The sequence below is a fragment of the Aptenodytes forsteri genome, unplaced genomic scaffold, assembly GCF_000699145.1.
Source record: "Aptenodytes forsteri isolate BGI_AS27 unplaced genomic scaffold, ASM69914v1 Scaffold108, whole genome shotgun sequence".
Taxonomy (NCBI): Eukaryota; Metazoa; Chordata; class Aves; order Sphenisciformes; family Spheniscidae; genus Aptenodytes; species Aptenodytes forsteri.
The window spans coordinates 4,105,344-4,116,214 of NW_008794448.1; positions in this window are offsets into that span (position 1 = coordinate 4,105,344).

Here is a 10,871-nt window from a genome sequence, read left to right on the forward strand (position 1 = left end):
TTAGAGACAGGAGTCTTGGGCAGATTAAATTAGACCACACACTGGGAACTGAAAGCATTCAAATCCAAAGGTGTATCAAACCTTGAAACCTACCTGGTTTATATCAGATTACATGGTTGGAAAAGAAGAGAGTAGGCAGACACGTAGTGGGATTCAGAGGCTCACAGAATAATAGCTTTCTAATGCTAGTAAAAACATCTTTAAAGATCTGTGACGTTCGCTGAAGATGAAAGAATAGTTTTCTTGAAAAAAGGCTTTAATTTGATTACATATCTAATAATGTGTTGATATATTTATACCTACATGCGTGTGGTTAAAATAATGCAATATTCACGGTTATTCCAGATTCCTGGTGTGAATAACAGACTTCAAGTATTCTTTAGAACAAAGTTTTTTGCAAGTAAAATATATAGTAGAAAACAAAACAGCACTTTTCCTATCAATCTAGGGTTTCCCTTTTTTCCTCCCCCCCCACTACTGATTGTAAAATTCCTAGTAGTTATGGAGTGGCACAGAAGGGATTGTACTCATCAGGCTTTTGTTGTGCATTTTTTAATAACTTATGACTGGCTATATATTACACTAAACATGAATGGCAAAGATGCCTTGTATTTTTCTATTAATTGTTATCCTTAATTTTGTTATGTGTTTATAGATAAGAGTATTCAGCTATTGCTGTATAAATTCATATGCAATATCAACTTTGTGCAAAAGTTTAATTCATTTAGTTTATAAACTTTTTATAGAAATATATATTGCAAGAAAACTGGGACTGCTGCTATCCATTTTAATATCCTGTAATATAAAAGTCTTTTTATGATGAACCTCATGTAGTATAGCTTAAGTTGCATGTGATGCTTCCTAACTATTATCTTAAATCCCAGTTTGCAAAAAAAAAATCCTAAATTATCCTTAAATAGCAAGAATATTATTTATACAAGTATTTTAATTTGAATGAGTCAATATCAAAGTTTTAGTCATAGGTATGATGATAGTTGAATCTTCTGAATATAAATCGCATGCCAGCTAGTAGAATCACATTTTCCCTCCCACTTTGTTTTTACTATTGCAAAGGAGGCGGCAGCTTTAGTCATGTCATTCATTCATCAAGGAAAAAGCAGGTCTGGATCTCTGGACACTGAAACCTGCGGAGCTAAATGTCCAAATATTTCCATTTCACAGGAATGGTGATGACATTACTTTCACTCTTCATACAGCTTGACTACACTGAGGTAGGAAGTGGCAGGTACAGAAAATACTTTTTTAAATATACAAAGTTTTTGTGGAAACAAGCATTTGTGAGCACAATTTTGATCTGGAAAAAACAGTGGTGGGATACGGATAAAAGGATTGAGACGGGTGAGATACTGAGCCAGGGTGGAAAGGATGGGGACTGTGCTGTAAGTAGAAGGTAAATCTGAAGGACGAACAGCATGGTAGACGGTAGCAGACATGATTTCAAGTTCTGTTTTGGGTAAGAAGGTAGGTAAAGCCACAGTACAAGGGTTCAGTTTTATGCTGCTAGACCAAGCAGTATAAAGAACGTGAACAGAGCTGCAGCTACAACCACTTGTGCAAACTCCACTTGGGACCATTGCTGCAGGTATTAGTACTATCAGTCAAGAATATGGCCTGCAGGGGATCAGTTCTGTTCTCTAGTGACACTGACAGAAACCATGGCAAGGGGGCTGGAGTACATGATCTTTAAAAGGTCCCTTCCAACCCAAACCCATTCTGTGATTCTCTATGCCCTATTTCCCTGAAAAGTACTCACAAGGCTCTGGGGGCCTCGGATTTGCAACCCTACTGCTGACGACATACCACTGCACAAAAAAAAAAGTTAAGTTTCCTTCACTCAGAAAAGAGTAGAAGATTCTAAGCTTAGCGGTTTACGTACTTACTGCAACTCCCAGAGCTGTTTCTGAATTTTACATTAAATAGTAGTTACACAGTCCAAAACTCATCCTTCCCAGCGGAGCTCCCAGAGCAATCTAAATTTACAAAATTCTATTAATTTGCTGTCCTAAAGAAACTGAAATTACTTTTTATACCATGATAACTTATAGCAAGGGCTGCAACCTACGGCCATGCATTCGTTAGGACATATGCCTCAGCACTGGAATTGTTCACTGCCAGAAGTCCAAGGAAGACACCAAATCTGTCTCTTACATTTCCTGGATGAATTCTTCACTCATAGGCTATTTTATAACTGAAAGAAGCACACAACTTCCTCTTACATTGGCAGTATGCTCTTCTCAGTCCTTGAAGGAAATGTTACAAAGGCTTATCTCCAGGATGAGTTTCCAAGTCAGGGATTACACACACAGAGGACATGTTAGACAAACTTCCATGCTCGCTATTTCCTGCATGGAAGGATGTACACCTCAGGGAGGTATAAAGATTGTGTGTGTTGAAAGCAGCTCCCTGCTGAACTTGCAGGTCATTCATTGATAATTTTTATCCCAAGATCCTGGCATGGCCCCTTGCTCTGCAGAGAATGCCTCCGGACCCAGGCCAGGGTTTCTGATTCCAATTCCAAGGCACCTCAAATTTTACACCTCACACAAATCTTAAGTATTTAGGTCCTCTCTGACCATGGATCACCTTGTATATACATCTTTTGATAGCGCGACACTTTCTAGCTGTACACTTGTCTGACAAGTGCAGTATATAGGAAAAGCAGGTATACAGTCCAGGACTGAAGGTCAGTGAACTGCAGAGAAGTTTTCATACTGCCAGACCTGCAACTTGGTAGCAAAAATCTTTTATATTACATCCTTAAGCAGAGCGCAAGATGAACAGGTCTCAGAAGTCGACCTTTATCACTGCTTGTGAAACTATTAATATTGAACGAGCAAAGAACAAGAAAAATCCAACAGTAAGACCATCCTAAGATTCTTAAGAGAAAATAATAACTTTAAGACTATTTACTTTGCCTTTCAAAATCAATGCCAATAAAGAAGAGCTATGTAGTAACCAGCCAAAAACCATTTGCATCAAAAGCCAATGTCTCTACATCTCTACGACTTATGAAGTAATTTTGAGGCGGGAAGAGAGGGGTTTGGCACATATGAAGCAGAAAAGTTTCATCAGAACAGTTGTTCCTCCCATAAATGTTAATTATGTCTAATTGCAATTCCTATTAGTGTTGTCACAATGACTTCTCTTCTACCAAGTATGGCACCATACAATACGAATATTGTATTTTCTTTTCCCCTGTTCTGAGGAAGATAAGCAGTGACAACTTTTTATGCCTTGATTTTAAGCCATAGTTCTAATGGGGCAACTCTCAATATCACTATGAAACTCCACCAAAGTCACTGCTTTTAAATGCAGAGATTCTAGTTTTCTCAGCACTTTCTTTCCTTTCATTAGGCTGAAGGGTAAGTCAACTCCAGAAAGCATCAAAGCCACAAAAATCAGAAAATGTCTCTGTTGCACGCAAGGCCTGAGCACATTGTCAAAGAAGATCAACTTGTACCTTTAACAAACCGCCTGGAAACTGGAGGCTTAGATCCCCCAGCCTAATAAAATCAATCAAAAAAAAATCTTACTGACTGGCTTTGGTTTGGTCCTGGGACAGTGAACATAAAGGGTTTTCTTGAGAAGCTGAAGCAGAATGTGTTTGAATAGCTTGTGATCAACTGCCATCCAAATATAGTCACCAAATATATGGAAACATCCACCGAACAGTTTATAATTTAAGTATGAGTAACTTTCCAGTTATGTATGTCTATCAACTGGAGCACACATTCTTTTGCCCGCTTTGGCTTCAACAGGAATTTTGCCTCTGGCTTCAGCTGAAGGAAGAATACGTCCTGAAAATTTGCAGTCTATGATAAAATCCGAGGGCTTAATCTCTGCTTTGAAGCACACTGCCCAGTTTAAATTTAATCTCATTAGGATCAAAATTTCCTTGCCTTTCAAACAATCAAGTTTGGTTAGTGAAGTATCCTTGACCATAAGCCACTTTCATTACCTGAAGGGTATTTTTGTTTTATCACTCTAAAATATATTTACATTCATCTGTATCTACATACAAGTGAATAATGTGTCCTTACTATTTTTCTTTCCATCCCACCACCAGAGCAGTCTGCAAACGCTAGCAGGGTCAGCTGAACTCTAGCCATCCCAGGACTATGAAGGGAAATGGCACTGCTTTGGCCAGTTTGTTTACTACAGCCAAAAGGAGCAGGTAGCATCGCTCCCCGGCTGCCAAGAAGCCTAACCTCACGCTGAGGGCACTCTCCTGGAAGCCAGGCTCTGTCGGTTTGAGCATACCCTCAGCCTCAGGGCATAACCGAACCTACAGCTGAACTTCATACTGGACCAGTTCCTAAGACACGGGCATGAGAATCCTGCGTAGCTGTTTTTGCTAGCAAATGCTAACTAAACTTTTCCAACCTCCGCTGAGGTCAGATACGGCCTTTACTACTTAACAGCAATCAGAGTATGGTAGAATGTAACCAAAGGGATAAGAACTATTTTTCTGCCCTGGTGTATGTGATCAGATTACAAACATGATAAACAATTCTCTGCCAAAGAATACAAGTTAGAGACAACAAGTCAAAAGTCTGAGCAAAGACTAGCAAAGTTTAGGAAAATAATTTGAATTAGATGGAAAAAAATGACTTACATACTAACTTAGCACTACTTTTAAATTTTTGTTAAGTTTCAAATCAAACAATCTATACCATTAGAACAGTAATCTTTAATCAAAACCAAATTAACTATTATATAAATTTCCAGAACTCTCTGACACTTATTCTTGGGTGTTTTAATAATATACTACTTGCTCAGAAAAGGAAGATGGGAAGACAACAGCTTTCTCCCATCTGAATATTCTAAATGAGGTGAGGTACACAACTTTGTCCTGTTGAACTACTAATTCTGGTGAGGACTAGGAGCCAGTTTAGAAACAAAACAGAACTGTCTGGCACAGCATGCTGGTAGCGAATACATCAACAAGGACTTTACTCCCCAATGGTCTGATTTGCTCAAATCTAAACAGAGACTAGACTAACACACACAATTAAGAGAAACTGACCATGATCAGTTGCCTCTGTAAGCCCAAATATCTGCCAAAAAAAAAGTTTCTGACAGAATGTAATGCATATGCACCATGGAAGCTCAGGTGTTAGATCACTCAGATTGGGGAAAATATTTCCAGCCTCTCAGAAATTCTTCTGTACGGCAACTCTTAGCTAATCATCTTAACAGAAAACTACACTTATTAACACTTGCAGAATAAGTTACCTGAGTTATCAAAGGCAAGAGAGTCACAGCACTAATTCAGGAAGCTGAAATACAGCTCCTGTTTTGCTAAAAACTACCCTAGTAATGAAGTGGTACTGAAAAGCATTTAAAAAGATTTGCTGTCATTAAGATGCAATGGTATTTCTAAGTAACACAGAAAAACTCCACATAAGGCAATCCAGGAGAAACCTCTGGCTACCGACCAGTCCACCAGACACACCAGGCACATAAAACGGAGCCATGACACAGACTTCAGCGTACTGCCACTGCATGCAGAGTGTCTGCAGGACCTTGCAAGAGCTTCTGCTTTTGAGCTCCTGCCACCAGCACCCGCAGCCACCAACTGCTTTTCCCAGAGGTCCGATAACTTCTCACCAGCTGAACCACGGCAGCCCGCCTGTGCAAGAGGCAGCAGCAAGGGCCCCGCACCCTCCTGGGTGCCTCCCTGCCTGCTGCACACAGGATGTTTTCCCAAGGGAGCTAAAGGGTTTGGGTTTCTTTGCTCCCAGCCATTGCTGAGATTTCAGGGAAGGAAGACATTACTTCTGCATGAAGCCGGAGCTCTTTATTCACACTGAATTTTAAGTCTGACAAGAGCTTAGATGCAAGATGCCCCCTAACCAGCTTTTTTCAGAAAAGCTTTTTCTCTGGAAAGAAAAAAACCCACATACTCATTAAAAAAGCAACTCAACAAGAAGAAATCCACCCATTTCAGGGTACGAAAGAGCAACTGGAGCGGAAAGACACCTGAAACAATAGGAAAAAATCTGCTTAAAAAAGCCAACCAGGCCAGTCACCAGAAAGTCACCAATAGCATACAAGCCCCTGGGCCAAGCCTCCTTTCGTGAGGGAAAAACACATCCTTTTGGCCAGCCGCCACCCATGAGCAAAAACCCGGCAGCTCTCAGGCTTGGTCTGGGGAGCGCCAAGATGCAGTCAGTCACTCCCCCTGCCCAGCCTCCAAACTCACTGGGATCTCCCCAGGCTGGCAGCCACAGGAGAAGTGACAGCTCCCAACAGTTACACGGCAAGTCAAGCTGCAGGTGGAGGCAAGGGAGAAGTCTCAGGAAGCACCTCAGGGGTGTGTGACCAACAGTGGATAACGTGAGCAGCTCTCCCCCTCCACCACCACCGAAACGGCTGCAGGCAGGGAGGGCAACGTCTCTTCTGCCCTGCCTACTCACAGCTTGCTGCTGGACTCTGCAGCCCCACTCGGTCCCCAGTCCAGAAGCAGCCATTATCACCTCCTCCAGGTGCAACCGCCAGGTGAGCCCCCATCAGCTCTGTCCCACCCACGGCAGGTGGGCCACAAGCCTCTGTGCACCAAGCTTATAAAGTCATCCTCTCAACTCAAGAGTTCAAATGGACATATATTTCTGTAGACCACACATGGATTCACGACCTAACATTTATACGAGCTACTCTTTCCTCCTACAGGTTTCTCAAAGCCTCTGGAGCTTTCAAGAAGAGCTGAGAGTTGAGAGAGAAAAGCAGATGGGAGAAAGAAGTTAGCAAGTCAGCTAGCACTAATGAATGCTTAAGACTGAACAGAATTAAAAATCTTTATAATAGTATCAAAAATGTTCAGCTGCAAAAAGCTCATCTTCGAGTTACATTGCAAACTGCTTAAAAAAAAACTTGGTCGCACAGCCAATCCTATTTTTGTCAGAAAGGAACCTGAGGATAGAGCTGCAAATCATTCTCTTATGGTGGTATTCTCCCTTCAGGTTAAAGGGTCTCCAATACAGCCAAGTCAAAGACATCCCAAAAGTAAATGCTCCTTGATCATCAAGTGAAATATTTATTCTAAGGTGTCCAGTACTCTCTGAAGTAGAATGGAGCATTTCACCTTAAGAGGTTATAAATCTCACCCCGTATCTTTTGATAGAAATGAACAATTCTACAAGCCACTTAATAATTAAGCTAACATTATCTTTAGTTTTATTTGAAAGACCATCACTTTTCAAAGGATTAACGCCATTTGTAAAGGATAGGGCAATTTCAATACTTTTGTATTTGCTAAAACAGATACAGCTCCCAATAATACTCGATTTAAGAGAGGCAGCCTTTAACCCACACAGCTAGTACAAGATCACTATTAAATTCCTACCCGTAGTCTCAGTTTTACAAATATATAAATTCACAGCACTGATCCTTTAGTTTAGAAAGTTTTTAATTCCGTACTAAATCCATTAATTTGAATCAATTTAAAATGAGATCATCAGAACTCTCACAGCACTGGTAAGATTTAAGTAACAACACTATAGATATCCTCCACATAACTGAAGACAACTGTGTACGTTGTTTGCGTATGAAGATACTAAACAGTTAAAGTTGCTACTTGCTATTTGTTAGAGGTCAATAGCTAACAGCCATCAATAGCTTAGGGTCCCAACAGAGAACATAAAGTGGAGCCATATGCTTGTAGGAATCAGTTCTTCTCTCTCCTCCAGTTAAGAGAGCATGCTAGAGATTTAGTGTTACTCTGACAATGTTACGTTATAGCACTACATAAAATCAAAGCAAGAATTCTTCTACTGCCATATTAAATGCCCTAGCACTGCTCCTAGACACTGTCAGTGCGTTAGGATGGCTAAGGCTTGGCCTCCCCAGTTATTTTGCTTCAGGAAAACTAGACATGACCTTCCAGGAGGAAATATTATCAATACCAAATTCAAGATGTATGGGAATCAATAATTAGAAAATTAAGGATCTCCTAATACGGTTCTAGATTACAAAAAAAACCCCCACCAAACCAGGCCTCACTGACATCTGTTCAGTTTGATGTGCATCTAAAGAAATTAAACCATAGCTACTGCTAAGGTACACATCAACAACTTTCACTTTACTGTCTCCAGCAGAGACTTTTACAGCACTGAAGTCAGAGGTTCAGTGATTCTTGAAAACAAGAGCTTTATGACCTCAGCTACCTCACATTGTCTCCTTTTCATTACTAAGGATCTCACCAGAGTTAAATTAACTTCCTTACTCTCTAAATATTCAAAAATAGAAATATTTTATGGCTATACGCACACTTTCAGAAAGTCTAGATGATTTCTCTTGTGGGGGGCCATTAAGATATCCAGGTAAGAGGGAGGACTAAAAAGAAAGCATGCTGTTTCCCATTATCAAGTCAGTCAAAATTTGGTTTTATGTTAAAATTAGAAAACAAAGCAATGTATTTTTATGACATTTATAATGTTTTGTAGCTTGAACTATTTATTTTTAAAAATCTATTAATATAAGCCATTTCATTTGCATAGGACTCAAGGATGTGTATTCTCCGAGTATCAACAGAGCAAGTATTAAATATGGAACTTAAACCTTCATTCATGCTTACCTCAGATGTAGCATTTAAAAACAATTCCGGAGCCTTCTGGTTTTGTTAATTTTTTTCTTTGTAAAAAGTTCTTAAAAAAAGAACATAAATACATAAATATACAGACACACACACACACTGTAGTGAAACCAAACACAACTAAAAGGTAAAGTCAGTCATATTTTCATGCCATGTACCTTATCTGGGAGGAAAAAAAGTTACACTCATTTTCCCAGCAGGATTTGTGTAGACCACCTTATCTGTGTGTTTAGCCTCCCTGCAAAAATACCAGTTGCTCAACTGGGATGCATTTGTTTGAGACGCCTTTTATTTGATATAGTAGCTAGAAGGAAGAGCAGTCAGCACTGTGTGACCAAGAAGCTTTCCACTAACTTGAGATGGGAAGTGCTAGAGAAGCACGTAATAGTAAGAGTATGCCAAGACAGAGAGTGCTATCAGTTTCAAAATAAATTAACATAGAATAGGAGAAATGGACAGCCTCTGATAAAGTATCCTCAAGCCCACAGTGTTTTTCCACTAGAAAAATGTACCAATTACCTCCTGGGAAATAAATTCTTCCTTAGGATTTCTAACTTGGGAAGGTTCTTGATCAGGGCTTGTTACACCCTTTTTCAGATGCATTTGATATTTATGTAGACAAGATGCTGGACTACAGTCACCACTCATCTGCTTAAACCAGTTTCTACAATAAAAAGCAAGATGGGGAGTAAGTCTGTTACATCAATCATACCCTAAATGCTAAATGTATTATTAAACACATTTAGATATCTTTCCATTCAGGTTCTGAGCGCAAAGTCCTTTGGGTCTTACTTACAAAAGAGAAGTAAATCAGTCCTTTCATAAGTTGAGGTGGTTTTGCTAAACGAAAACACTTATGTCAGCTCTATCATTTTTTCCCATCACCAGTACTACAGCTCTTCTGTTCTAAACGAAAAACAAATAAAGGTTTTAGCATGTTATACCCCACAATAAATAAACTAAGACTGTATTAGAGATTATTGTCAATATTCAATAAATGAAGCCTCACTACAGCATTTGATCCATTATGCATTAGTGAACTAAGATGACCATTAAGATTTCAATTAAGGAAAATAAGCAAGTATTTTTGGTTTTACCATTTCAATTTTAATACAATTAAAAAAAAAAGGTAAATGTTATGCATGGCAATGTTTATTAAACAATCACATTTCATTTAAGCATTAAAATGCAGCAATCTGGAAAAGCTGCCAGAAACAATGTTTGGCTTCAGAAAAGGCGATTATGAAATTACTTTCAATAAAATTCAAATACTCTCTTGTCTGTTGATTAGTTGAATGCTTTAGACTGGAAGGAACAAAAAGTGCAAATCAGCTGAATGTTACTGTCAAAAGTAAAGTCTTAGTGTCCTACAAGCAGTTACTGAAAGGCCTCACCTCAATCTTCATGATAAAGGACGAAATTCTCCAATTTCTATACAATTATAATTTACTGTAACATTTCAAACAATGTAACATTATTACTAAAACAAAATTAATTTCAGAATATAACTGCAGTATTCTGCCTACCATGAGCACCTTTTTTTCCTTTTTTTTTTTTTAAATCTAATTTGCTTGACATGAGATGGCATGAGATACATTCTCACTGTAAAACTGGAAACTTACATGAAACAATACAGTTACAACCACTTACAGGAACATGTTCCAGCTTAAGGTAATTTATACCTAAGCATAATACTTTTACATGAAAAATCCAAGATTCATATTGTGGTATTCTGTTTCTGCTGATACACTTTCAGGAAAGTGACTCATCACAGAGTAGCTAAATGTTGACCTGCAGCTTAGCCTTTTGCAAAAAGATTGCCCTTTTGCGCATCATCTTTATTGGAGGACTTGTAAAGAAATGGACAAAAGTTAACAGGTAACATTTGACATATAGGCAGATTATAAGCATTTTTTTTTTTTTAATTCAACACAATGATTCAGTGGCAGTTTGAAATAAAAATGGAGTACCTTTCTGCCTCCTAAATCACTTGAGAATCACTTCATATACAGACATAGTGAAAAACAGTGTGATTATCATTTTATAAGGCTCTAAGAATACACTAGCAACTTTCAATTTGTTCTTGTAAAAATCTTTTAAAATATTGTGGAAACATGTTCTTATATGTGGGTACTGCTGCTTGAAACTGAACAGTTGGTTGACATCCAGACAACTATTACAATTTTCCAAAAGCAAAGCAGCTTATAAGCATAATAAACAAATGGTCATTTTGCTAAAATTTAGACCTAATTTACTA